General features: G+C 46.5%; 2 long non-coding RNA genes across 2 annotated transcripts; both read left to right on the top strand.

Moving 5' to 3' along the window:
- The first annotated feature begins 11,024 nt into the window (after positions 1-11,024).
- Positions 11,025-13,543, top strand: LOC122369694. The gene is made up of 3 exons (XR_006254450.1): positions 11,025-11,083; positions 11,461-12,039; positions 13,512-13,543. It is a non-coding gene; the product is annotated as an uncharacterized LOC122369694 (long non-coding RNA).
- A 668-nt stretch (positions 13,544-14,211) lies between these two features.
- Positions 14,212-19,123, top strand: LOC122369692. Its single transcript, XR_006254448.1, has 2 exons — positions 14,212-17,822; positions 18,481-19,123. It is a non-coding gene; the product is annotated as an uncharacterized LOC122369692 (long non-coding RNA).
- Positions 19,124-25,385: the final 6,262 nt, after the last annotated feature.

The following is a 25,385-nucleotide window of genomic DNA, read 5'->3' as shown; positions in this document are numbered from 1 at the left end:
CTGGTAGATTTGGTTAACTACGTCAATATAACTTTGCCTAATTCAGTAAAACTCCAGACGCGCCGTTCACCCAATTAGTCGCAGCCGCTTAGTTTCGGGGACGCCGTATCATTATCATTTAGTAATGTCCTATACTTGCTTAAGGACTATTCACCTAATTGACATTCAGTGCGTCTGGCACATTTGGTAAACTACGTCAATATCACTCCGCCAAACTCAACAGAATTCCAGGCGCGCCGGTTCGCCTATTTAGCGTCAGCCATTTGGTAGGGGACGCCGCATCGTTATAATTTATGTCAATAATAAGATAAACAGTCATTGTCAGTTGGCTCCATTCCTCTATTCAGCGACTAATTTACGGGATAACAATTGTAGTGGTTAAGAGAGACATACGGCCTGGCGTTACACCAGCCGCCCTTACCAGGAAAATAGTCCAGTCGTTACCATTACATCGAATGGGGTAGATTATTACTACTTATTGTCATTGTCGACATCATGCCCTGCACCAGTGAGGGCTGCGACGAGTCCACTTCTAGGACACATGTAATGGTGTGTGACGCCTATTTACTGTAAAGTTTCTACAGCACCAACCCAGATCTCCCGACTGCTCTGTGAGCGCTGGGTTTACTGCCCCCATAAATGAGACAGCGACGGCTGGCCATGCGTGGCCGTAATTACCTCTCTATGGAAGCGAGCTGAAGCGTGTTGGTACGGTATACACAATCGACTGGATTACACTTTTTCAATTGTCGGGGAATGAGAAATAAGTGCTGTCCTCCCCGTTCTGGTCAAGGTAGTGCAATTGTACTTAAGGCAGTGTTGGTCGTTGCATGGAGATACCACTTGCATGCCTCCACACATTTTCGAATGGTTGGAGACGTGCCATTGGCTGGCTGAAGGTCAGATCCAGTTTGGGGGCCCGTACTGTCGTGAGCCGGCAGTGAAACGGGCAGGCGTCGTTGTTCGATTGCCTGTGCTGCCGCTGGTGAGAAGCGGCGGTGCAGGGTGCGTGCCTGATTAGCTAACCCGGATGTAGGGTGATGCATCACGCTGACGCCGTTGATAGATATCCGGGTGAAGTCCGCTGTGGTATTCCGGACGGTCCCGATGTGGTTTTCCGGGTGAGGTCTGCTGTGGTATTCCAGACGTATGCCCTTAGGTTGCCGGGTTAAGTCCGCTGTGGTATTCCGGACAGTCCCGATGTGGTTTTCCGGGTGTAGTCTGCTGTGGTATTCCAGACGTACCCCGTTATGTTGCCGGGTTAAGTCCGCTGTGGTATTCCGGACAGTCCCGATGTGGTTTTCGGGTGTAGTCTGCTGTGGTATTCCAGACGTACCCCGTTATGTTGCCGGGTTAAGTCCGCTGTGGTATTCCGGACAGTCCCGATGTGGTTTTCCGGGTGTAGTCTGCTGTGGTATTCCAGACGTACCCCGTTATGTTGCCGGGTCAAGTCCGCTGTGGTATTCCGGACAGTCCCGATGTGGTTTTCTGGGTGTAGTCTGCTGTGGTATTCCAGACGTTCCCCGTTATGTTGCGGGTTTAAGTCCGCTGTGGTATTCCGGACAGTCCCGACGTGGTTTTCTGGGTGTAGTCTGCTGTGGTATTCCAGACGTACCCCATTACGGTTTCCGGGAGTAGTCCGCTGTGGTTCTCCGGACGTACCCCGAGGTGATTAGAGTTCCGTGAGTCTAAGGAATCACGACAAAAGGGTATCTCATGTAACGGGGCTACATGGTGGTGCCATGATTAGCCGCTTGGAGGGGGCTACTAATTTCTGGGATCCACTTCCGAAGTATGGTTGTCGTGCGAATGTGATTATTACTAGCTCGTTCCGGAAGCTCCTAATTGCCCTCAGAGTAGGCCGACTCTGTGGTCAATTTCGGCTATAGGTTGCTTCCAGGATGACCTGGATAATGAACGAGAGGTGAATGCATGTAATAATGTCAGTTGCGGAAGCCCAGAGATAATGATGCTAGCTGCCCACCCCGACCATTTAACACTTGCCAAAAAGTCAGATGAACTACTCTTGATCGATATTGTTTGTGACCGCTCTGAGTGGGCCTGTATTGCCCGGGCGTGTCCACCAGTCGCACAGCATCACCAGCTGCTCGTTTATGACGCTGAACAGTGAAATCGATACTCAACCCCAGAGAGAATAGCACGGCTCTCAGTACGGCCGACCGACAATGCGCAGGTGCCACTGCACTCATCGCTTGGTAACAATCCAAATCGGTAATCGTTTTACAACCGCGCCGAGCCGCGCGCGCCGGCAGGACCGGCGAGGCGTCATTTTATTGTGACTATTGTCTCGTTCCACCCAATACAGAATTGACAAGTGTCACCACCACGTACTTGACTGATACAACTTTGGCTCGTAACGAAACGAATTAGTAACTTGCTTTTAGCCTGTTCTCTCCGCGCGTCTAACAAAGTCTCGTCAGGTCACCCGGGCCGACAAGTTTTACAAGTAAGACAGTAGTACTGAGCAGGTGCGGCCGGGATCATTCGGCGTGTCCGCTAGCCGTTTTATGGCATGAACGCCGAATCGATAGTTGTCGAAACTAAACAGCCTCCTCTCTCTCTCTCCCTCTCTCTCTCTCTCTCTCCCTCTCTCTCTCTCTCTCTCTCTCTCTCTCTCTCTCTCTCTCTCACTCACTCACTCACTCTTATTCTTTCTCTTTCACTCTTCCTCTCCCTCCCTCTGTCTTCATAGTTCCGTAACGTGCTTGTAGCGGAACAGTACATGAGGCTATTGAGTTTTCCTGGCATTATTGGTGCACTTTGTTTGGTTTAATTTACCTATGATGCGTAGGCACTGAACGTTTACCGAGATATGAGAGTGCAAATTGGCACAATTCAGACTTTAACAAAATTAGTCAGTCACGACAGCTTGTTGCTTTTATGCATTTTGGGCTTTGGGAATCTAAACTGCTTAATGATCTGCCGACGAACTGACGGGCGAGCGTGAGAGGCGTTACGCGGCGGCGATGATGTTGAACAAAGAAAACAGGAAGACTAGTTGAGAGCATTACGACCAGAACCAAAGGAAACAGGAAGAAAATCACGGTACCACGACAAAAATCAGCATCGACACCTCATCACATCGAAATATCAATAAAAATATCAATCGGAAACGCCGCGTAACATTGTAATGCCCCTGGAAGGACTGTGGTGCCCCTGGGCCCTGACAAGCCTGAGGTGCCCGGCCATGACAGGCCTGTGGTGCCCCTGGCAGGCCTGTGGTGCCCCTGGCAGGCCTCTGGTGCCCCTGACAGGCTTGCGGTGCCCTTGGAAGGACTGTGGTGTCCCTGGGCCCTGACAAGCCTGAGGTGCCCCTGACAGGCCCGTGGTGCCCTTGTTAGGCCTGTGGTGCCCCTGGCAGGCCTCTGGTGCCCTTGCTAGGCCGCTGGTACCCCTGCGCCCGGAGAGGACTGGTGCCCCTGAAAAGTCTGAAGTGCCCCTCGGCAGGCCCGTGGTGCCCCTGACAGGCCCAAGGTGCCCCTGCGAGGCCGGTGGTGCCCCTGGCAGACCTCTGGTGCCCCTGGCAGGTCTGTGGTGCCCCTGGCAGGTCTGTGGCGCCCCTGGCAGACCTGTGTTGACTGGTGCCCCTGCTAGGTCGCTGGTGCCCCTCACAGACCTGTGGTGCCCCTGGGCCTTGACAAGCCTGAGATGCCTGGCTATGACAGGCTCGTGGTGCCCCTGATAGACCAGTGGTGCCCTTGCTAGGCCTGTAGTGCCCCTGGCAGGCCTCTGGTGCCCCTGCTACCCCTGCGCCCGGAGGGGACTATGGTGCCCCTGAAAAGCCTGAAGTGCCTCTCGACAGGCCCGTGGTGCCCCTGACAGGCCCAAGTTACCCCTGCAAGGTCGGTGGTGCTCCTGACAGGCCTCTGGTGCCCCTGGCAGGTCTGTGGTGCCCCTGGCAGGCCTGTGTTGACTGGTGCCCCTGCTAGGCCGCTGGTGCCCCTCACAGGCCTGCGGTGCCCCTGGAAGGACTGTGGTGCCCCTGCCCCTAGGGGTGCTCATGGGCCCAACAGGCCCGTTGTGTCCCTGACAGGCCTGTCGTGTATACTTGCTAGACCTGTGGTGCCCCTGCTTCCTGGCGGGCCTGTGGCGCCCCTACAAGGCCGTAGGTGCCCCTGACAGGTTTGTGGTGTCCCTGGAGGGACTTTGGTGCCCCTGACAAGCCTGAAGTGTCAAGGACAGACCCTTTAGACGCCAGGGTCAAGTTCGTCGGACTGACAACGATTCGCTTACCTGATAACGTTCCTGGTAAGTACTCACTACTCAGCGTCCACAACATATATACACATAGCACATACATATATACTTGCTTACAATTGGTAAATGTGGTTGTGGCAAGAGTTAAGATACTGACTTAAAATAAAAAATAAAAAGAAAAAACTGAAAATGGGGGCACCACCAAAATGAAGTGGACGAAATCCGTTGAGTTTTTAATTTTGGGTATAGGTAGGGGCACCACTTCGATTCATGACCCTCCCCTTGGAGTTTTCCTGGATCCGCCCCTGGCTACAGGCAATCTACCTGTTATAATCTATTATATAACCCTCGCCCGTAAACGGCGATCTGCCACCTTCGCCCATGCAGGGGGGGGGTTGGTGCGACCCCCCCTTGGCGTTTGAAAACGGAGCGTCGTAGAGCTTAGCGGAAAAGACCAACGGATTGCTCTCGCCGAGATCTCGCGATTGGTGGTATATTTTTTGGTCCTAGGTCAACATTTGACCTACTTTTGACCGGTCAAAGGTCAAATTTTCGGAAAAATAGACTTTTTTTTTAAACTTTCCGCGGCGATTGCGGCAAAACGGTAGGAGATATCGACTTGAAACCTTCACTATCGTGTTCCTTGATCAATTCTCTATCGTTTGGTATGTATTTCGTTTCCCTAGCTCTAAAAATGGCGCGTTGGGAGCGCCGGAAGTCGGCAAGGTCACAGTCGGCGGCAGAAATTCGAAAAATCAAAATTTAAATTTTTGAAATCTGATTGTATTTTTGGATTTGGAAGGTCCATTTGCTCCCTATAGAAGCTAATATTGCTGCATATTCCCATTGAGGTGACAAGAATTAGCAAAATAGTGATTCGGGCGCTTTTCAAAAATAGTACCGGACGCTGTTCCTCTTGTGACGTCATAGCTCCGTGACCTGACCTGACCCGGTCAAGTTTCTTATACCATATGATAGCCAATACTTGCCCCAACATGCCTGGGAAGTTTCATCACGATCCATCAACCGATGTCCGTACCACCGGCACCGGCAGGAAACCTCGGGGGTTGGCACTCAGTTTGTGAAAATCCGGCCGGAGGCTGTTCCCTTTGTGACGTCATAACTCCGTGACCTGACATGACCCGGTCAATTTTTTTTATCAAAAGATGCGCAAGGTTTGCCCCATAAGGTACTCAAAATTTGGCGGCGCTGCGCGCCGCCGTTTTTGCACTATTTCCGAAAAACCTCAGGGGGGGGGGGTTGCACCCCCCCTACATGGGCGAGGGATAAAATGGTGACTTAGTGACTTATATAGTGACTTTTTCATAAATTACAACTGTTGGGGACAACTTGTTACTGTGGTCACATGTTCACAATGGGCAAAATATACGAAAAAAGGATATAAGATAAGATGGCGGCCGCTGGGTATATATATACGTAAAGTTCTATAGGCTAGCGGTTTGAAGACGACGATACTTTGCTACGGCCTAGGATTAACCCGCGCCCTGCTGGGGGGGGGGGAGTGTTTGAACACCCCCCTGTGGTTTTTGGTACACCTTATCATACATCAATTCTACACATGTTGTGTAAATTTTAGACCAAGATCATTTAAGGTCAGGTCACCAGGTCACTTGAAGTGACCTCACATCATAAAATGTTTCAATGTCTGCCATAGCTACACCGAGTGACCGATCGCTTTGTAACTTTCAGCGATTGCTAAGAGCAATAACTTGTACAAAGTGCATATCTCAGAATTTTGATATCGATGACCTAAGGTCAGGTCAATTTTGCGACCTCCCCATTATAAGTCAATGGGAGAAAATTGAAATGAGCCTCTTTTGGACGAAAGACATAAATACTCCTTAACACTGAATTACAAGTGGTTAAGACACACTGAACATGAAAATGGTGACCGTGACCCTGAGGTCATCTTAGGTCACGAATGGTATCTAACAATTTTTCGCAAATAACTTTTGATAGAGGCAAGCTAGAGCGATGACAACGCCTTAGATGTGTTCAGCTCGACGATACGGGTCAACTGATATGTAACATGACCCTTTCCGGTCAGGTCATGACCTTGACCTAAGGTCAAATTTTCAAGTTGACCTTTTAAGGTCAAGTTATAGTTCATTCGATGCGTCTTGACGAGAGGAACACGATGCCGGTAAAAAAAGCTCGTACAAGGCTTGGGTCAAAAGTTATTGCAGAAAAACTGTTTCCGAAAAAATCGGCTATTTTTGCAGTTTTTGCCCCCTGCAGGCAAAATCATTGACGTTAGGTTAAATCTCAGAGATTATTCAGAAAGGGTGTTAATAGGGCTATCGAATGCGCTTTTTCGTGACGCTGTAGCTCTATTAGTTTCCGAGTTATGCGTTGGCTTCTTGGAAATTGTCGACATTCGACCTGGGAATCGGCGAAATTTTGCCTTCAATGACCTCTGGTGACCTGACCTTTGACCTGACCAAAAAAGTGACCGAAGTGATTTCGTCATTATTTTTGGCGCTCTTTCGAACGCCGCCTTCCGCGATCGCTGCGTGGCCCAGGAGCCGAGTTAGAAGGGGCGGTGTTCAAACACCCTCCCCCCTCCAGCAGTGCGTGGAAATCCAGGACCCCCAGCCGGGCGCGGGTTAAGGAAATGTGCCATATGGGGCTCAAACGGACGCCGCCCTCGTCAAGGTTCATAGTGGCCTGTGGCGTTAGCTTGACCTCTATGGCTTCTCGGACCACTGGCGGATCCAGGGGGGGGGGGCATTTGGGATTGGGGGCAAATGCCCCCCGCAGCGCCCGAAAGCGACGAAAATTTGCGGTTTTTGAGGAATAAAATGAAAACTAAACAAATTTTATCGGAAAAAGTGTGTTTTAAAATGCGTAGCAGTGCTTAATAAACCGAAATCCGATGAGTTTTTGGAATTTGGAGAAACTTTTTTTGGGGGTATGCCCCCCGCAGCGTCCAAGATTGTCTTTACAGATACAGATACAGATATTTATTCGGCACCCCCACTGCGTAGATCATGGCCACGTCATACATGTCATACACATAAATGAATAAAGACACACCAGTAAAACACTTGATATATGTGATAAAAACAGTAATAAAAGCGACAAATAAAGGTACTCCAGTGTTGGACCAGAATTTTATACCCAATGGCCAGCCATAGCAGAAGCTTACTTCAGGATGGACGTGCGCTTTATTGTGTTTTAAACCACTCCGTGCTGAGGAGGGCGTTTTTACGCCCACCCCCCTTCAGGCTTTTTGTGAATATCGCAAAAACGGCGCACAACGCAGCCGGCGCACAGCGCAGCGGTTTTTGGCACACCTGTTCATATATCTTGTCTGCACATGTTTTGAAAATTTCAGACTCGAGTCTTTTAACCCTCGCCGGACCTATTGGTTTTCTACGTACGCGCCGGCCGAGGGGGGGGGGGGCGGGTACGACCCCCCCTCGCCGTTTCGCCCCTGATGGAGCTAGCGCGTCGCGGAAAAAACGAGCGTGTGCGCCGTTACGAGACGCAGAGATTGGTACCCGATTTTAAGGTCCTAGGTCAACCGGTGACCTCTGAGGTCAGGTCAAGTGCCCCAAGGTACGGTTCAGTTTTTGGTGAATAACTTCGCAAAAAACGGCCGCAGAGCGCCGATTTTGGCAGCATCGTGTTCGGCTCGCTCAGGCGCGTCGAATGATATACTTTTTGTCCGGGTCAGGTCAACTTGGGGTGTTGACCTCAGGTCAAGGTCAGGTCAGCACCCCCAGGTCACGATGTTGGTGGAAAGAGGTCATGTCGCATATCATTCGATTCGGCAGGTCTTCCTGAGTCCATTGGTGGCTTTCCCGACTCGCTAGCTCAATTTGATCAAGAGTTATTGACGAAAAACTAATATGACCTTGATGACGTCATAAATGACGTCACGCAAGGTCAACATTGCAAAAGTGACGCATCGAACCTTGCAAGGAGTGCATCAAATCACGATTCTGTGTGCTTGAGATAGTTGGAGATCGTTCCCGGCGCCAGAATAGCAGTTTTCATTTTTCCCCATTGACTTATAATGGTGAGGTCACGAAAATGACCTGACCTCATATGACTTTTAGGAAAAATCCGAGATGTACAAGTTGTGGGACTCATAATGGATACTAGATCCTGCAGGTTTCATTTCCCTGTGACATCTCCTCTGGCAGTGAGGGCGTTGCGAAGTTGCGACATCTGAAGACCGTGCAGAGGTTCACTTATGACGTCATAGGTCAGTGACCTGACCTGACCCAAAAATGCGGTTGGTGTCAAAAGATCTGGCTTGGATCAAAGGTCAGGTATGCCAAGTTTCAGCTCTCTATCGCCAGCGTGTTCGGAGCTATCGCGAAAAAAACCCTATGGGGGGCGGCACCCGCCCCCCCCCCCTCGGCCGGCGAGGTTTAAGGTCAGGTCACCATGTCACGTCCAGCGACCTTACATCAGAAAAAGTTTCAATACTCACTTCAGCTACACAGACTGAAAGATCGCTTTAACCCTCGCCTGTATAGCGGGGGGGGGGGTCGAACGCCCCCCCCCCTTAGGTCTTTTTTTGCGAATAACTCACGTAAAAAGCGGCTGATCGCAACGAAACCGGTTCCGGTTCCGCCCGTTCCGCGGGCGTCGTCCCCGGCTGCGTCACCAGGTGTGGGGTAGGCTCCCACTTCAGCCGTAGCCTGGGGGTGGTGAATAGGACAGAGGGAGGAGCAGGTGCTCTCTCCTATAATTGGGACACGAGCCCGTTGGAGAGAGGTCCGACTAAAAAAAAACTTTCAGTACCCTCGCGTTAATCAACCCGACCCCAACCCTGAACATTTCATGACCCTGACCCTAATGAGTAATGACCTTTGACCTGTGACCTAATTTTCGAGACCATATTTGGCCGGAATCGCGATTCGGCGTATGTCGGCTCGCCATAGCCGCGCGTTTGCAGCCTTTTCGTGGTTTCAAGCGTTCAAACATGGGGTATGAGTTTGCTCCCATGCATTATGGTGGGTGTCAAGGTCACCGGAAGGCCAGGTCAGGTCATTGATCTTGGATGACCTCGGTTCACGTTTTCGAGTTTTACGTGTTTCAAGGCTTGTTTTCTGGAGCTGAATTCGAAGTTAGCAACCATTTGAACATTTACGAAGTAGTTTTGGTGCCTTCGTAACATGTTACGAAGCCGTCAGAGGCGGTTTATACCTACTACGAATACCCGGCCCTTACTGGTTGACATGACCTGACCTTAACCGACCTCAACCTTAACCGAAGTTATCATGTTTCACAGACCACCAACGTCTCGCACGTTTCGCCTGTGTCATCGGCATTCGACCATCCGTCGTTCGATCGACCATGTCCCGGAGTTTGAGGCCGGTCCTGCTGGCTGCCGCCATCATCACCGCCGCCTTGGCCACGTGCCCCTCCTCCGAATGGAAGCAGTTCCGGGACATGTGCTACTGGCATTCCAATTTCAGTGTGACCTGGGAGGATTCAGAAAACTTTTGTCAGCAAATGTTTCCCGGTTCGGATCTGGTCTCAATTCACGACTTGGAGCAGAATGCATTCATTGCTGAGGAACTGCTTGGTGGTTACCGTGCCTGGCTGGGACTGCGTCGAGCCGGTGACTCGGCCCCTTGGGTCTGGACCGACGGGTCACCGACCAACTTTACCAACTGGCACGGCGGAGATCCAGACTGGAGCGGCGAGGGCTGCGCTGTCATTTACGGCAGCAGGGGGGAGTGGACAGGGTGGAGCTGCAGTGGACATTACCGTCTCTTTATGTGTCAGCTTGAGGCGTGGTAAATGACTTCAAGTACTATCTCAGATGAAACATTCGCCAAGACATCTTCTCATGCGAGAAATATATTTGCCAAAGAATGCGTCATCACTTTTAGATCAATCAAGAGATCACTAAATACAAGGTAGTTGCAGAAATGGAGCAATATTTATATTCATGATTGAGCATAGCTTGGAAAAGGCAAATCTCTAAGAATACTAAATACCTTCTTGTCACCAGTTTCACACACTCAGTCCATTCACGATACGTCAGCGACACTATTTGTCCAATACAATACAATACAATACAACTTTATTAGGTCCCTCCATTACATGGGTTTTGTGGTGACCACGTCGTATACATGCGAAAACACATCTGGATAAAACACTGCAGTAAAACCGGATAGAAGTGAAACCACAAAGTAAAATACACATCTAAGACATCTTCCGGTACACTAACCAGTCGACCACACCTACTTGATTACTTGATCACAGGCGCTTGATGTCCCGTCTCAATTTTCAAGAACAGCTGATCACGGGTCTCGATAGGTAGGACAGTTTGACGCCCGAGTGGTTATGAATTCTGGTAACTAATAAAAACGCAAAATACGCAGTTGCCGTCTTTCCCCATTGAGTTAGGTGTAATTCGAAATGACATGACCGAAGGCACTGACCTCTGTTGAACCTTATTGACCTGCATAAGTTGTAAAGCCCGGATATTTCTACTTTCTGATAGTTTCCTTTTCCCTCCGAAAACCTCCGATACTGCGAGTGCTTGGAACGAGCCACGTTTTTTGGCCTGTTTATATCTTTGCATGATGAGCTAGTTGTCAAAAAGGTCAGAATAAAAGTCCAGATATGTCATATTTTAGCTACCCTCTTTCAGTGCTGAACAACTGCGAAATAAAAACGTCAGGAGTGGCGCCACAGCCTCTTCCGAAACCGGAAAACGACAGCAGGTGTGCTGTCTGTCCAAATTCACTTGCGAACATCGACATATGTTATCACAGGCGCCTGATAGCAGCCATGTTGAATAGCAGCCGTGACCCACGCTGACTAGTGCTGAGCTGACAGCGTACTTCTCGCCAGGCCTTAAGGTCGTTTGCAAGTGAGTAGAGAGATGTTTCAGGTGATGAGTTGCGTTAGGATCTTGGACATAGTGATTGCGATTTAGTCCTAATGCCTATTTTATGTTTTTCATCATTTTTACTGTGCAACAAAATCCGTTTTGATGTTTTTCCGGCAGGAAATTTTTTCAGCTAATTCTATCAAGCTTTGTGCTAAAGTCACTCGTGTGAAATCACTTCAAACTTCAGTTCACAGACGTTTGTATTGGACACATTCCGAATTTTCTTAGACGTTGCATGTCACCTGCGTCTGTTTATATTTGTCAGGCGTGTTGCATTTCGCTTTGCAGAGCGATAATACAGAATGCAAAATATGTATCGTGCGAAGAGGCTAATCCTAACCTCCCATGTTTCGCAGACCACCAACATATCGCATATTTTGTCTGTGGGCATCGGCTTTCCACTATTCTTAGTTCGATCTACCATGTCCCGGAGTTTGAGGCCGGCCCTGCTGGCTGCCGCCATCATCACCGCCGTCTTGGCCACGTGTCCCTCCTCCGAATGGAAGCAGTTCCGGGACATGTGCTACTGGCGTTCCAATTTCACACAGACATGGGAAGAGGCGAAGGAAGCTTGTTCGTCAATGTTCGCCGGCTCGGAGCTGGTATCGATTCATGACCTGGAACTGCACATGTTTCTTGCTGATGACCTGCTTGACCATGAACCTGCTTGGTTGGGGCTGCGTCGAGCTGATGAGTACGCTCCCTGGGTCTGGACGGACGGGTCACCGTTCGACTATAGTCTGTGGTTTGGGGGCGACCCTGATTGTTTTAAGGGTGAGTGCTGTGCAATTATGAACTATCTTACCATCGCCTGGAAAGGGTTCGGCTGTAGCGATGATCGTTTCAACTTTGTTTGTCAGTTTAAGGCATAGGTTTGGTGAATGCTGTCACTAAATCAAATTGCTGTGCGATTTTATTCATAAATAATTGAGTAGGTATTAGCAGGGTTGTGCTCGACTTAAAAAAAATTGCCGACTCGACTCATCATTCAACTTCAGAAAGCCCTGACTCAACTCTGACTCAAACAAGGAGCTGATTTTTTTCCCTTGACTCGACTCATGACTCAAGCGGCTCAATAAAAATATGAGTTGACTCAAACTTGACTCAAATTTTTTGTTAAGTCAAGTGTGTTGACTCAAAATTGACTAAGGTAAAAAAGTTGTTGAGCAGGGGGGGGGGTGAAAAAAAATCTGGCAGCAGGGCCAGGCCTAAGTTGTTAAGCGGGGGGAGAATGAAAAGCTTATATATATATATATATATATATATATATATATATATATATATATATATATATATATATATATATATATATATATATATATATATATATATATATATATATATATATATATATATACAGGGTCTTTCATAATGAATGTTACTTTTGAAAGAGCTATTTCTCAGGACATATATGTTCCTCATGTAATATGTACCATCACATGAAACAGAAACACATTAGCGTTTTTGCACACACAGCTTTCATTTTAATACTCCTCAGGATTTTTCCACTGATCGCCCTTAATTAAGGCACACGTTTCGGCCCTCTGATGAAGGTGTCGCACCCCGCGCCTCACAACGTCTGGGTCCAGGCTTCCAGCAAACCCTTCCACTGTGGTTCGCAGTGGATGGCTGCAGGAGGGTTTTGTCTCAGATCAGCCAATGCGACTCCCCAAAGCCAGTAGTCCATCGGGGAGAGGTCAGGACTCCGTGGTGGCCATGGTCGCTCGGTGAGGCGGCTGATAACGCGCTCTTCGAAATTTTCGATCAGCCACTGGCGCAACAGCTGCCGTGGTGTGCACTGTGGCACCATCCTGCTGGAACCACAGGCCGTCTCTTTGAACCTTGTCCCTGACCTGAGGCAGAAGCATTCCTTGAGCAGCCTGAGGTAAGCCACCCCGTTCAGTGTTGACCCAGTGGAGAGCCAATGGCTGAAGACTTGTCCGTCGACCGTAATCCGTAATGCGTTTTGGTGGTGTCGACATACTCTACTTTTGCGTGAAAGAAAATTGGCGTTGTGAATTTTTTATTTTTTGGAACAAAACCCTAATCAATTTGCAACAATATGCATATAAAATTCACGCGGAAGTGATAAATTAAGAGCTCCTAACTAAATGTTCAAAAGTAACATTCATTATAAAAGACCCTGTACATATGTATATTGTTTCTAGAAAGTTGAGTCAGCCGACTCATGTTCCTAAATGTTTTTGACTCAACTTAATGTCAAAAGTTATTTTACTGGCTCAACTCTGACTCAACTCAACACCTTAATATTTTTGCCCGACTCAACTCTGACTCAACTCAACAGCTCAACATTTTATCTGACTCGACTCAAATCTGACTCATTTGAGTCAGAGTTGAGTCAAATTTCTGACTCGACTCATGAGTCAAGCACAACCCTGGGTACTAGGTATCAACGTCCGAATACAATATTTGAATGTCGTTGTATTGGCCTTGTATTGTATTGGTAACTGTTGCCGCCGCAGGTCCGAAGTTTATCTCGGAAACGCGCTCGTTGCTCTTTTTGTTTATTAGAGGCAAACGAAACGGTTTCTGGACTGGAAGAAAAAATAAACAAACATACACTTTAACATCCAAACCAAACCGAGGAAATAAAAGGTAAACAAATACAAATGAGCATGAACATAAATTCAGGCAGGCGAGCGCTACAAAATGTCAACATGTCAGCACATCTTTTCTTACCGAGGTTATCTTCCTTCCGCGTCCCGCGACGACAGCACAACACTCCGAACACGCGTAAAAAGACATCTAGGTATGCAGACTGCGCGCTCCCGGCAGCTGCGCGCCTCGGGTCGGCCCGGTCACGTGATACCGCCCGGGGTCATCACGAGGATCACGTGGCGCCCGCATCCACAGCCAATCACGAGGCGGCTCCCTGGCCGCAGCCGCCGCTGCGGCAGCGCCCGCCCGCCAAACAGTCACAAATAAATCTTGATATGGAAACGAAAAGGCGCAAAACATAAAAACACTAAAATAAGGGCAAATAAAAACTCAAGCGCCCGCAAGGCGCTTACAGTAACATTCATCACTTTCCCTAAGGAACTGTCTTAACCCGCGCGGGGCTGGGGTCTCCACTCTCCAGCCGAACGCGCGGGGCTGGGGAGGGGGTAAATTTTACCCCCCTGTTATCTCCCGAACTAATGGTCCGATTTGGAAAATGCAAACGCCAATCGAAAGATCGCATCACGAACAACTAAAAACATGTACTTAATTTAAAGTTTGAGGTCAAGGTCAAGGTTAGGTCAAGGGTACAAATTGCAAGTTTCATGGACCACTTCTCTGGCATATATTCCGTTTTTTTTCGATACACGCAAAATTTCGGATTTTATAATTATTTTCCCAAAAAAGTCAGCTTTTTTGCAGAAAAAAATTGGCCAAAATAAAAAAAATAAAAAAGCCAAGGTAGCCATTTGATAGACAAAGTAGAATCACGTATACACTTTTTTGTTACGTCTTGATTCCCTTAAAAATGAAGATGTTAGCGGCGTTTGAAATTTTGCCGTTTTTGAGACGAAAATGGCGAACATGACGTCACTAAAACGTCATTTTCTCAAAAAATCCTTTTGAGATATTGCAAAAATTCGCGAGGGGGGGGGGGTAAAATTTCCCCCCAGCCCCGCGCGGGTTAAATAAATGACGCAGCATCAGTGAAACAACTATATGCTTATGATGCTTGCATTGACATGGATGGCATTTAGAATAAGCCCGGCAGTTGCTTGGGTATTTCACCACCCGCGGTTGGTTAGGCTAACCAGGCTAACCAACCGCGAGTGGTTGGTTAGCCTTTGCGCTTTTGGTGTAATAACTTTAAATGACAGAGACGCTCCTGAAAAATAACTCAATAGAAATTAGAAGAGGGTTCGTGTACACATTTCTGCAATGGTTTTCAACAGCCATTAGACGTATTCATCAATGCAGAGGCCTCTTGCACCAAACTACCTACCTAGGTAAATTCAGATTATACCTAGATTCTCTTGCACCAAACTACCTACCAAAAAACGCTACCGTGAAAATTTACCTAGAAATTCTACCGAGCGGCATAAGAACTTACCAATTGTTAAAGCCCGACCGGCTGTTTTCCCTCTTGCACCGAAAGCCGGAAAGAAGTACTCGCGGAGGAATTTTTGACGTTTTGACGGTAAACGCGGGCTTCCAAAATAACTAGCAAAAGCTTAGGTAAAATGATTCAATTAGTAACAATAGGCACAATACATGATAATCCACGGGTACTTTTATGTAAACTAGGCATTACAAAATGTTTAGACAATGATAAATCAATGTTTTATCAGTGAATAATAAAATAATTGACCAAATGCTCCATAGGTTCACAGAGGTGCTTCTCCGTACCAAAGCGAAAAACCTCCGTAGCAGAACACTGAACAGCCAGGTTGAAGACTCACTCGTTGCCATGGAAACGAAGCTTATTTGTTCAAGTAATTTAATATCAAAATAACTTCTATCGGTATTTACGTAAATGAAGAATGATTTCATAATACCAAAATGTATATCAATAAAAACAATATCCATTTAATTGTTTTCTTTAGTTACTATTTGTTTGCGCCCACAAATAATTCGTCGCCAAACAGCCAATCAAAACAAATCCTAAAAACGCGAGCTGTCAAATTTACCTAGGTAGGTAGGTAGGATGGTGCAAGAGAAGTTACCGCCGTAGGTAGTTTTACTAGGTAGGTATTTTGCCGATTCTACCTAGCTAGGTATTTTGGTGCAAGAGGCCTCAGATCGATTATTGTGATGTTGGCATTTGGCAACCAACCACTTAATACCTGGATCACTGTACGTAAACATTTAACATGGTTTGGTTCGTTTTTAATAAATTTAGTCCGAACCTTTTAAATGGAAGGATTCACACGGACAGAGCCCATAAGGGTCACATAACTCGAAAATAGCATCGTCTGAGCCTTCTTTTGAAGCCCTTTTCAGCTAATGAAAGACTAGTTCAAGCCACGGTCAGGTAAAATTAGGTCAAATTTTGAATTTCGTTTCTGTAAAAAAGGTTGGTAGTTAGGTATTTGTAAGATTTCAAATTGCAGTCACGCTGTCTCTATGGAACCTAACGGAGCAGCACGGACCGTGGCGTCACCTTACCACCGAGACGATATCGATATGAAGTACAGCTTCCACAGATGGTCGCTAGGTGCTCGGAAATGAATAGAACCATCCGGGCCAGGCCTGAGGCCACTGAATCAGATACCTTTTTTCGAAAAGGCAAACACTTTTATGGAAAAGTCAAGAATTCTTATTTTGAGATTTTATTCATATCATTTACCCAATTGTCAACAGTTAAACGTGAGTTAAACAATTTGAGGCAGCAGTTTGACAGCGCAATGTGTTTTGAGTACCTATTACCATGCAAAGAAATTGGATCATACCTAGCTTCAAAAATGAGCTATTGAGAAGTGAGAACGATTGCCATAAATAATTGTTTTGAATCAAAATCGGCCGAATATGACGTCACTCAAACATCATTTCCGGCCGACCTATGGTAGCTAGGATCTTTTGATAATTGATAGGTATAGATAGACACAAGGTGTGAAATTGATGCAGTTAGTGGTATGCAAGTTTCGCGTGGATACGAGTACGTTCAGTGGTTTAGAATATGTTGCAGAAAACGGGAGAAGAGATCTTTCGAGCCCCCAAGTCATGCTGGGGCTAAGTTAGCCATAAGAATTCAGCTATCTAATAAGGGTCCATGTGTCAAGGTCGACCTAAGGTCATTCGAGGTCACATAAGGTCAACATAAACGTGATCTTCTCCAAGCAAAATACATGTCATTTGACGCATATAGGCAAGATCAATGCACTAGTATCTCTGCCCTATCTTTGAGACTATATTTGTTCGAATAAAGTTAATAAAGTTGGGGGTTTTTGATCTGAACTTTGGCCTAAGGTCTACAAAAAAAACCTAAAAATTGCTTGGTCATATACAAGCCAATAAAAGCCTTTATTTGCCAGCAATTAAAAATCCATGTCTTTGACGTCGCATTTTACTCTGCAAGGGTCTGAAAATCCACCCATGTGATGGCTGATGCCATCATGGGGATTAAATCCTAATTTTCAATTTCAAAGGATGTCGAATTGGTGAGGAAAATGACACTGAAAGTTTTGAGCTCCTATCCCAAAAAGCTATTCCTCGCGAAAACGCAATCCCTTGCAACCCCAAAAAGTTATGCCCGCGAGGTTTAACGAATCCCCACAAGATCATCTCCTATACTAAGTATCGTAGCGAAACGCCTAAAACAGTGTTGAACAGATTTTACAAACACACAGCGGAAGCAATCCTAAAACTTTATAATTGAGTTCAGGAACTATCACAATTTTACCCTGTGCCGGTTATTGAGCTGGTGACCTGACCTTAAATATCTGAGCCACGTAATTGTACGGAAAGTGCCTAAATGATGTCAATAGGGTATGCTCAAATTTAAAAGGCTGTGGTAAAGATAGAGCTGGAGGCTGAAAAACATGCTCCCTCCCTAAACAGTGAGCAGGGCGCAGCTTTCTATCTGACAAGCCTGTGAGGTGAGGGGACGGTCACATCATCTGTGAATACTAACACCTGTTCTCCCATCCATATGCTGATAACTAGCGACAAATCACGATAAATATTCTGTCCCACTGTTCGGGAACGCTCAAAACACTTTGGGGGCTTGGCGCCCGCCATTCTTCTGCAAGGAGCATTAGAGGTAAGAAAAGGTTTTAAAAGGTTTACTTATTCCAGGTTAACCCGCGGGTTAACCGTTGATTGGGTGGGTGTCTCAGCCAACCTTGCCATGGTGGGGGGTGGGGGTTGGGATGGTGGTGGGGTGGGGGACGGGGAGGCATATTTGGCCACACCTGGCTATCGATTTGCAAGTTCTTGTAAATCTCGTAAATTCACCCGTAATTTTGTGTCACATCCGTGAAGTAATTTTGAAAAATTACCCAGATTTGAATCATGATATTGTGAAATACAGGACATAAACCAATTATAGTCAAAGGTAACTAGTTGATTTCACAGGGTTTTGGGAGCCTTGTCGTTTACGGTATGTGCGTATTGTCAGCCCATGATTTTATAAGATTTTTGTTTAGCCATATGCCATTTTTGGTTGAGAACTCCGAAATGATAAGTCACTTATGCCCCAAAAACTCAAATCTGTTTCCAATATTTCTTTAGAAACTTTTCCCCAACAACATTTAATCAAGGCGGCACAGGTGCAACAAATCCATGGCGCGCCTAACACGCTCCGTTTTTTTTTTTGTCTTAAGCGCGGCGAAGAAAGTCCCGTCCCACCGGAACCATAGTACAAACTGACTAGCAATAAACTCAATTTTTTATGATATCACTTATAACCTATTCCACAGGCTCCAGAGAGGTTCACCGGAGCCAGCGACAATGGGCTGGCCTCTACGTCTGGCCCTTTCGGCCGCCATCGTCACCTCCGTCTTGGCCACGTGTCCCTCCTCCGAATGGAAGCAGTTCCGCGACATGTGCTACTGGAGGTCGGATTTCACTCCCACCTGGCATGGAGCTTCACTTGCATGCCCAGCCAGGTTTCCTGGCTCGGACCTGGTTTCAATTCATGACGCGGAACTGGATGCCTTCATCGCTCAGGATCTTCTGAACGGCGACTGGGCCTGGTTGGGCCTGAGCGGGTATGCATTCTCATCGTCGTCATGGACCTGGACGGACGGATCGGCGTACAACTACACTAACTGGTTTGGAGGCAATCCGCAGTGTAGCGATGAGTGCTGCGCTACCATAAACTATGGAAACGAGGGGAACTGGACTGGGTGGGATTGTTATGGATCAAAATGGTTCTTGATGTGCCAGATAGAAGCATCATGAATTATGGCGGCAGGTAACCACCAGCGTACTTCTAGCCGCTTAATGGCCGAGGTGGCCTGAGGCAGGTGCTTTGGTGACAGCTTACTCGTTTTTTTTTCTTTTGTGACAACTGACAACGTGTTATAAGGAGAAGAATGAATACATATGAACAGTTTTGTGGCTGTGGTGTTGTTTCGATCTAAATAGGTACAAGTTATCAGTCCTTAATTTCTTACGCAGCACCACGTGGGAGTGGCATCATTTTTGCCAGAAAACGCCTTTGGGGGCGACCAACGGAGCAAGCGAGAGGGTGGGCCTTGCATGTGTGAAATTGCGAGGTAGGTAACTTTTGCATTGCACCCTGAGCTACTAACCGATCCCTGGCAATGGGCCAAATTTGAGCGCAATCGGCCAAGCCGTTCTCAAGATTTGGAAGCGACACTCTGCACGTGCGCACGTGCAAAATGGGTCCCAACTGACTTTTCCAGAGCAGCCTACTAACCGGTCCCTAGCCATGTACATATCAAATTTCAGAGCAATTGGTTCAGCAGTTCTCGAGATCTGGAATCGGCCCCTGCACGTGCGCACGTGCTGTTAACTCTCGCCCGCACATGGGGGGGGGGGGGTTGCCACCCCCGGGTAGTCTTTCTGCTCTGCACTCAACATTTTTAGAGCTAGAAGGCTGATTTTTCGTATAGCTGCTCCTCTATCCTTTCTTGATGTCCACTGAAAATTTCAAGTTTCTGTGGTTTTTGGTTTCGGAGATATGACCTTGTTTTTCAGGTCATGTCATGACCCAAATGGCCAATTCTCAACATCTTGTGTTGGCTATGGGGCTATGGGCCTTGTTAGCTTTTGACACCTTGATTTCGGCCTTTTTTGCCAGTCTTACCTCCCACCTATCATCGAACATGTTGTTCGACGATGTGCAGATGTCAAGGTCAAGGTCAAGGTCAACCTAGGTCATCTAAGATAATTGCGTCTTAGGCAAGCTGAATTTAAATTTTGTGAAGTTTTTTGACTGCATTTTTGGTAAAAGCTTCTCAGATCATGATTTCATGTAATATGGACACATAAACAATCGGTGCACACATCAGTATACACACAGACACACACAGACATACAAACACATATAACTGACCTTGACCTAACTTGACCTGAAATGACCTCAGCAGCAAAAACCTGGTCGGGTAGTGTGACAAAGAGGTTGTAGCTGGCTTGGCACCAGAAAACGGTATCGTCATCGGTATATGGTGAGCAGCGCACTTGATATCCAACGGTGACCCAAAACAGCAACATTTTTTAGTTTGACCTGACCTGGAAGGTCAATGACTGACCTGAGAAGGTAAAACTGGGTATTATTGGATTTGTCTCTTCCCAAAGAATCTTTTTGGTCTTGCCGCTAAGCTCTATCTCCAACAGGAACGAAATGGCGTGGGGGGGGTGGCAACCCCCCCATGTGCGTTCTAGGATGGGAAAATGGCATGTGCGGGCGAGGGTTAACCCGCGCCCCACTGGGGTCTGCGTATAACACGCCCCTACTGGGTGTGGGGGCTTTTCATAGCCCCCCCCCCCCTCCTATGTATGCATGTATTGACGGAGGCAGACAACTCCACAGTACACTGTGGCTATTCCGTGTCTTAATCTACAAGTATAACGCCTTTTGGGGCGACTAACGGAGCGAGCGAGAGGGTGAGCCTAGCACGTGCGAAATTTCGAGGGGGTATCTTCAGCTGACTTGTGCAATGTGCATGGCACCCTACTAACCGGTCTCTAGCGATGTGCCAAATTTGAGCACTATCGACCCAGCCGTTCTCGAGATCTGGAAGCGGCACTCTGCACGTGCGCACGTGCAAGATGGGTCCCAACTGACTTTTGCACGGTACCCTTTTAACCCGGCAGGCGATGGGCCTACCAGCCACCTTCCGCGCGGTGGGGGGGGGGGGGTATTTTTTTGCCCCCCCCCGTATCTCCGAAACTACTGGACGGATCCGGAAAATTCAAACGGCGTTCGATAACCCTGTTAAATTTGTCGAGGGAAACCAAATTTCATTGACCTCGGGGTCACCGATGACGTCACAGGTCAGGTCAAAGATAAAATGTTTCACCGCTCACGGGGCTTCTAGGGAAAGCGCTTTAACACCGAGTAAAACGCATTTTGTCGAAAATCAGCGATAAGGCGTCAGTTGTCTAGTACATATGTTGCTATAAGAGGTCACTGGTCATACCAGGTCAGGTCACAGGTCAGGTCATCAAAGGTCACCAAGGGTCACCACATGAGCCCAACTTTACTAAAGTTATGTGATGCAAGTTTTATGGCCAGTTTTTCATTTCCAACTCAATTGTGTTGGTTATAAGACCATCAGGTACGGTTGAGGTCACTTTCTGGTGGAGGTCAGGTCAAGGTCAGGTCAAAAAAGGTCAAATTTCAAAGTTGATATTTTTGCATAAAATGGGTATCGATTCGATGCAGCTCGTCACGGGGAGTCTGATAATGGTCTTTGTTTTGCGCTACAAGGTCTGGAATTGCTAAATATTGAGTTTGAAAATTTGACGTCATCAATTTTGAACAGTTTTTTCGCTATAACTTGGCCAAAAAAAGAGGTATCGATCTCAAATTTGGTATGTAGATAGAAAGCTGTAGGGACTATCACATATATTCCGGTTTTTTTCGAAATTCGAAAAACTTTTTGGATTTTTTGGCTATTATATCTGAAAAATCTATTTTTTTTATTTTTGGGGGTCAAAATCCCAAAAATTTGAAAAACCCAAATAACAGTTTTGTAGCCCTTTTAATTCCACACCTTTTATGTCAAAAACATTTTTCTGTATCTCTAAAGCTGTAGGCCTGACAGCTCTTCCCGCGAAACCTTTTTTTGGGTCGAAAATGGCAAAAATGACGTCACTCTGACGTCATTAGCGGCCAACCTATCATAGCCTTTGGAAAAAATTTTGGTCACCATGTGCGCTAGCTGCTCCCGGGAGGGTACTGAAAGTTTGGTGACGATCGGCGCAGCGGTTCTCGAGATATATCGAAAAAACTAAAGGGGGGCAAAAAAGCACCCCCCACCGCCTGGAAGGTTAACCCGCGCCCTGATGGGGTCTGCCGAGCAATGCGGTCTGATAGGGGGGGCATTTTGCCCCCCCCCTAAGATCTCGAGAACCACGCGGCACGCAACATAGCGACAAGCGGCAAACGGCGTTGGATAGCCCCATCAGGGATCTACCTTGTGACCCAATTTCATTGGCCTAGTTCAAACCGATGACGTCACAGGTCAGGTCAAAGGTCGAGTTTTAACCGTTTATGGGTATTTCAAGAAATGCTTTATAAAATCGAGTAAAATGCATTTCCTTGAAAGTCATTGGTGGGGAAATGCTCGTCAAACACATATTTTGCTATTTGAGGTCACTGATACCTACCAGTTCAGGTCACAGAGGTCAGGTCACTGAGGGTCACAATTCCACGTCAAATCGAACAAAAATCGGCTGTTTTGCACCTTACCATCAGCGATTTCATTATAAATTTGTGAGCGAGTTCCTGTGTGGCCCCGGACATTACATTGATATTTTTTGCACAATCTGACCACAGGTCTTCTAAATATAGGGCATCAAATTTTTGCAAATTGTTGCATCTTTATATTTTTGAACGACCATAACTTTGGTTGTACTTGTTTGATTTGAATGAAATAAACCTTACTGTTTAGGTAATTTCTTAAGCATTTGTTTAGAATTGCACCTACTTAAATATATGACCTTGAAATTTGCTTAACTCTGTTCTTAAGCACAAATATTGAAATAGCAAAAAACACGTCACCTTTGATTTGGCTCATTTTCATATATTTTATTGCCTACCATATTCTTAACAACCTGTGAAAAAATTAGAGTGGGCCATTCATAAGTTTTGAAGAAAATTGCACATATGCAAACGTATGTTAGCACGCGCAGTGGAGGGGGAAGAACGAATTTCGCCCACCCCTCCTGTTTTTCGCCAATATCTCATAAGATTAATGCGAAATTAATTATGGCTACCTGTCAAGAATTGAATTGGACATCTCATCGTGCAAGCAATGAGAAAATCGGCTCACAACTGTTCTAGTAATAGCGGTGTAAAGTGAACATCCTGTCGCCGCAGCAACGCGGCGACTCGGCAGCCGGCGCCGACCGCTACGCGCCGCCTGAATTGTAGACTGTGCCGGGACGGAACGGAACGGCTCCGTCTTTACATCGCGCTCCCTACCGCTGATTACGTTCGATTCGCGTCAAATTTTGTGAGAAAACTAAGAAATGTACAGGCAATCTTATGGTGAAAGAGTTTTGAAAATCGGTTGGTAAACAATTGAAATATGAACGTGTAAACACAAAATTGTGATTGCTGCGTTTCCCGCATCGGCCGAGCCCGCCTCAGCCGGCGACATGTTACTCTTAGCAGGCCTCTAACTGCCATATTTATTATTGGATTAACTAGAAATTCCCCATACATACTGAAAAATGTATGTTCTTTCGTATAGTGAAGATCAAAAGACGTGAAGATATCGTTGCGTGATAATGTTTTCGTTGAATTTACTTCATGATGCATTTCCACACGGCTCAAAATTCACCGCAAAATACCGTTTGCCTGAGACACTTATACTATGGAACGTGAATGCTTGACTACGATGACTATGCATTTCCATTCTCGCAGAGTTTGGGATATCACTAATCAGCAATCATTCATTTCAGAAAGTGTACACAAGCAAGCATGTCTTGACTCTGTCTTTCAAGGTCACGCGCGGTTGCGTGATGTTGATGCATGAAAACGGCGTTTGCCGCGAAAGTTATGAAAGGCCCACTCCAATTTTTTCACAGATCGTTAGGAACATTGTGACGGACATAATATGTAAAAATTACCCAAATCGAAGGTGACGTGCTTTTTGCTATTTAAATTTTTCTGTTTTAATTCAAGGTCAAATGCATTTCAAGGTCACTTCAATTGAATTTTATAATTAAAAATCAAAGCATTATCAATTGCCTATAAGACCCTGTTAATATCATTTTGATACCAGAAAAGGAACCAGAGTTATAGCCATTTAAAAATTTGATGTGTGGCATTTTTCGCTATATTCGATGACCTATATCTCAGCGATACGTTATCAAATTTCGAAAATATTATACGTAACTCAGTTTTGAACCATGCCCAGTCTGCCTACAAATTTTCAGAAAAATCGAAGGGGGTGACGGATTTCGGTGTTTGATTTGACGTGGAATGCCCCAATATAGAAATATCATGTGATGTTTTATGGTCCATTTTATATGCCAAATGCGATTATGTGGGACAGGCAGCCCTTGGGGTCAGTTGAGATTATGTTTTGGTGAAGGTCAGGTCAAGGTCAGGTCAAGGTCAGGTCAAATTAGGAAAGTTGATATTTTTGCATAAAATGGGTATCGATTCGATGCAGCTCGTCACGGGGAGTTCAATGGTGGTCTTTGTTTTGCGCTACGTGGTCTAAAATTGCTAAAAAATTGAGTTCGAAAATTTGACGTCCTCAATTTTGAACAGTTTTTTTTTTTGCTATAACTTGGCCAAAAAAGGAGGTATCGATCTAAAATTTGGTATGTATATTGCATTGCAACAATTCGTATTGCAGCAAGACAGCGTGCGTCCAGTTCCGGAAGTGTTTGACACATTATTTGTCAGAGTGATATTTAAGGACCTATGTGGAACGTTATCAATACGGCTCGGAAACAGATGCCAATGTTCTCCAGCGGTGACCTCGCTTTGCAAAACGCCTTGTCACGTGACCTAGGCGAAACGAGGCTATGCACTGTGCACTGGCATACTGTGTGCAGTGGCGGCGCCACGAATTTTCGCCAGTGGGGGCAAGCTTCAGGTGACCCGACTGTTGTCTGATAACTCGATCTGCAAAATCCATGAGCTCCTTGCCCCTAGATGTTGCCAATTAGAAATTATCATGGTTTCAGGTTTCATGCATACGTATTGAGCTTAAGCATTAACCCGGCCTTGCATTAACCCTCCCGGGTCCGGAACGGGGGGAGGGGCGTTTTTCGCCTCCCCTGGCGAATATTTGCGATACCACATGAACGCTTAGGAGTAAAAATACGAAACTTGCTGTACCTTATCCCCCATTAATTTGAAATCTTTTGAAGCAAAACAAATTGGACCTAGCCTTCTTAATAACGTCTCAAGGCCGATTTTTTTCTAGACTCCTGCACGGCAAACTTCGGCGTCACAGACGTGAACTTCAACCAGCTGCCAAAATAGAGTTTTAGAGTTAAAGACAAATAACGAGCACCGTTGTGTAGCATTTGACCTAGAAAAAATACGTAAGTAACTTTGGTGACCTGAGGTCAGAGATCAGGTCAACGACCCCGAGCTAAGGCTTTAGTTTTTTTTCGCAAATAACGTCAACAAAAATAGTCGTAGAGCTACGGCAGCGGTAGGTAC

Source organism: Amphibalanus amphitrite, unplaced genomic scaffold, assembly GCF_019059575.1.
Source record: "Amphibalanus amphitrite isolate SeventyFive unplaced genomic scaffold, NRLGWU_Aamphi_draft 001063F_arrow, whole genome shotgun sequence".
Classification (NCBI taxonomy): domain Eukaryota; kingdom Metazoa; phylum Arthropoda; class Thecostraca; order Balanomorpha; family Balanidae; genus Amphibalanus; species Amphibalanus amphitrite.
The sequence above is the reverse complement of the archived record's forward strand: the minus strand, read 5'-3'. Positions and strand labels throughout refer to the sequence as shown.